Source organism: Cynara cardunculus (genome assembly GCF_001531365.2).
Source record: "Cynara cardunculus var. scolymus isolate 2C chromosome LG 8, CcrdV1, whole genome shotgun sequence".
NCBI lineage: Eukaryota > Viridiplantae > Streptophyta > Magnoliopsida > Asterales > Asteraceae > Cynara > Cynara cardunculus.
The window spans coordinates 764,149-768,996 of NC_037535.1; positions in this window are offsets into that span (position 1 = coordinate 764,149).

The window sequence follows — 4,848 nt, forward strand, 5'->3', positions numbered from 1 at the left end:
GTGAGTATGAAGGAAATCCGTTCGATCTAATTATAATCGATACGTCTAACTACAATCAATTGATTAAAGTTGAATATCCAATCGTTTCATCTAATCATAGAAAAAAAAATTGCTCTATGCAATTATCTGCATATTTTTAGTTCACTTAATTATTAATTATAGATTTGTATAAAATGTTGATTACTGACAATCTTAACCGGCATCACATGTAACTCTCCTGTGGACACCCCACATGTGACATGACATTTCGTGAGCAGATTCAACGATTAACATGAATCTATTATGTAGTCATTTCGTCTTTTTGCCAGCCGGATTACAATTATTGATGATATATTTCTAAAGGAGAAACTAGTTTTGCATAATATCTTGTATGGTGGACATCATTTTCTTGAAATAACGGGTTAAAACATGTATTAAATAAGTGAAATTATTTTTATATTGTTAGTGACGTTAATAACTAAAAAATAAAAAATCCTTAATTTAAAGTTTTATAAAGCTTTGACAAGTACTTGATGTAAATAACAGTGACCAATTTTGGACGTAACAACACCTTGATAATATCTCTTAAATATGAAAGCGATGTAAAATACTTTATTTTGTTTTTAATATACATAAGTCTGTGATCATTGTGATTCCAAGTCGAACACATATTCTAGAAGACAATGGCCCAAAATATCGAAAAGTGCATCAACTCCCAATAATTTTTGTCTTCGTTGAAAAAAGAGTAAATTACAGATTTAATACATGTGGTTTACATTTTTTATTCATAGTAATCCCAGAATTAAAATAAATACAAGGATGGTATCATGGGAATGTATTTCCGCACCTATTGAGTCATTTCCTTTAACGAAATCAATAAATTTTTGTTAACCCTGTTAAATATGAGGGTATTTTGGTCTTTTAATCTCTTTTTTATCTTTATCCTTTTAAATAAATTATTAATTAATATTATGTAATAAATTTAAATAATTATTAATTAATATTATGTAATAAATTTAAATAATTATTAATTAATATTATATGTAATAAATTGAACATATGTATACACACTCATACATTTGATACATTTCTAACCTTCCCCAACATTCACCACCTGCGACTTTCTCCGGCCAACCCACAACCACTTGCAACTTCCTCCGGCAACCCCACCACCACCTGCAGCTTCCTCGAAGTAGAAATAGAGGAAACTAAGTTGATTTCTAGTCTCGATTTCACCATCTCAATGTGTTTTACTTGGAACAAAACGAGTTTGCATGGGAAGAAGATCAACATTCCACATTGGGTTACAATCTCTTGGAAGAAACTAAAACAAGAAAAAGAGAGAAGAGAAGTGGGATGTTAGTGACTCTATCTATGTGTGTTTTACTCTATGTATGGAAATAAACACACCCAGTGTCGGCTCCAAGAAACTAATGGGGTGGGGCACGTTGAGTGGGACTTTGGGGAGCCAAGTATATGACCATACGAGACCGGGTGGAAAACTATTTAAGACGAAGGTAAAAATAAAAAAATTTAAGCTAGTCAACAAACGTTTTTGGTCTTTAACTGGGCCTTTCCTCTCATTCCTTAAGGGCTAGATCCTCCCTGAACACACCCCTTTATAAATTTGGGTTTCGTTTAAGATTTTAGGTCTTAATTTGAGGTTTCATTTTGGTTCATGGATCTGTTCAAAATCAATAGAAAGGGGTTTTGGTCCTTTGGAGGATAGGGCGGTGTAGGCGAGGGGGAAGGGAGACTTCATTAGAGACAAAGAAGTGGGTGATGTTGCTGGCAACCGGTGCCGGAGATGGTCATCGGTACTGGTACCAGCGCTGGCGCTGGAGCATTGGAGGGGGGGGGGGGATTAATTTGAAAATTCGTTCGAGAGTCGCTCCACCGACCGGAACACTTAACGGAGCTCCCGTATTAATTACGTCCATTCCTCTCCTTTCCACGAAAGCAAATCTTTGCCTGTTAGGTAGGAGGATAGCAAGTTATAGCTAGAGCTATAAACGAACCGAACGAACACGAACGGAGGCTTGTTCATGTTCGTTCGTTTAACTTAACCGAACAAACGAACAAACACGAACGGTAAACGAACGAGAATATTTGTGTTCATGTTCGTTCGTTTAGAAATCAGGTGTGTTCATGTTCGTTCGTTAACATGCTAAACGAACGAACAAAAACGAACGAGCTAAACGAACATAAACGAACGGATAAAACGAACATAAATAAATATTATTTGAATTCAAAGTAAATAAATAAAAGATTATATATTAAATTTAATATATAAACGAACATAAACGAACGGTAAATGAACGAACGTTCACGAACATAAATGAACGAACGAGACTCTTGTTCATGTTCGTTCGTTTAACTAAACGAACAAAAAAAATTGTTCATGTTCGTTCATTTATTAAATAAACAAACATAAACGAACTTCCCGCCAAACGGTTCATGAACGGTTCGCTGAACGTTTTGTTCGTTTACAGTCCTAGTTATAGGTGAAGGACAAAAGAGGGTCACTATCACACATATATATATGTGTGATAGTGACCCTCTTTTGTCCTTCACCTATAACTAGGACTGTAAACGAACAAAACGTTCAGCGAACCGTTCATGAACCGTTTGGCGGGAAGTTCGTTTATGTTTGTTTATTTAATAAATGAACGAACATGAACAATTTTTTTTTGATATATGTGTGTGTGTGTGTTTTTTATTTTAATAAGAAAAAGACAAAATGAAGGATAAAAAGACTAAAATATTCTTAGATTTAACTGGATTAACAGAATATTTTTGATTCCGTTAGAGGGATGGACTCAATATATGCAAAAATTCATACCAGAGGTACTTTTAATTTATATTTATTTTGATTTGAATTTTGAACCACGGTGGATAGAAATTGTAAACCACTAGGACCAAATCTGTAATTTACTCTTAAGAAAAAATTGGCGTGTTGTTTCTTTTGATTTCTTTTTTTACATTGAGTTCAATTTTAAATATTTTATATGTCTCGAAGTATAAAAAACGATATCAATATTAATTAAAATAAGATTTTAACTGATATTAGAAAACATAAAGTTTGGAGGCTATACTCCAAACCCGATATAGGACAAGGATTTAGAATAATATATTTTTTTCTAAGGAAATTATTAATGATTAGTTAAAAATATATACATGACGAAATATAAGTTACTTTAAACGGTTAATTTGTTTTGATATTCGATCAGTTTAAGTTCATGAGATGTAAGTCTAAGTTTATTATCATATATTTAAATTAAAAAAATAGCGAAAATTTAACATAACTTGTAATAAGAAAAATAGTGAAAAGCCTAAAAGACCCAATAGACTTTCTTATATTGAACGATAAAATTATTGAACTTTTTTAATAAATAAACCTTTAAATTTTCTTAGTGATTAAATCTTTGAACATTCTTTAATAAAATAAATAGTCGAACTTTTACAAATTGGTTACCAATATCATTTTTTTCCCAAAAAAACTATTTGTAATCGATTAAAAGGTTTTAAAGTAAAAAAAAATATAAAACAGTTTTACATTTCTCAAACTCTACGCCATTCAAACCTTTGCACCCAACTTGATTTTTTTAAATCTAAAATTAGTCTTCAACCGGTTACCCAGTTACTTAAATATTTAAAGTTTTACATCTTAGATACCAAAATAGAAACTTTGAAAGTACGTTAACCAAAATAGAAATCAAGTTAAAATACATTATTTTTTTCATACAATTTGTTATTTAAAAAAATTAACAAAAATATATAAACCATCCATTTTAGTGTAGGACCAAGATAAAGCTATTTATTTTGTAACTTTACCAATATGAATGTATGGCGTAGGAAAGAAAAGGATAAGAAAAAAAAAACCAATAGTGTACCTTTGTTGCTTTCCTTGGATGCGTACAAGGCTTTGGTATCCACCTAAGTTGGAATATAAAATATGTAGTTATTTTTTTTACCTCTTAATAGTTTTATTAAGAGTTAATATTTGAATTGTTAAAAGATGAATTTTGTTTGGTAAAAATTTGTTTTTTAATAGTTTTAAAATCCTCTGAATGATTTTGCATCTTGGGCCTCCATTAACCATTCAGCGCTTTAATTTCGTTGTAAATAATTATCAAACAATTAGATTTCATTTTGCACTATATCATGAAAGTCTCTTGATCATTCTGCACAAAACCATTCAACAACTGTCAAACAACTCTTAAAATACCGTTTTATTGGCTTTTTATATCATATTTTATAAGTTAATTATTCAATTTTGTCAATAAAATTGTTATGTTGTCTCATTCCGTTGTAACAACTTGTTATAACGTTGTTATATCAGAAGCACAGTTGTTAATCCCAAAACCTAAAATCTATATATATATTAAAGGAAGAACCAAGAGTATTGAGGTGGCATCATGAGAATTGAGTATTGAGGTGTTGGTGAATTGTGGTTGAGTTTGAGATATCCCATATTGGTGAAGAATTGAAAATTTTGAACAATATGAAGTGTATAAGAAAGGTGGATTGGATGCCTTTGTGTCAAATATGGGGTTTGCCTCATAAGGGTTATCTTTCTTTGGATGACCCTATTTGAAATTTATAACCATGGTTGGAAACTAATCAAACCAAATGGTAGAAATTATAGTGCAAAATTTATTATACTATTATAGTGCAAAATTTATTGAGGTGGCATCATGAGAATTGAGTATTGAGGTGTTGGTGAATTGTGGTTGAGTTTGAGATATCCCACATTGGTGAAGAATTGAAAATTTTGAACAATATGAAGTATATAAGAAAGGTGGATTGGATGCCTTTGTGTCAAATATGGGGTTTGCCTCATAAGGGTTATCTTTCTTTGGATGACCC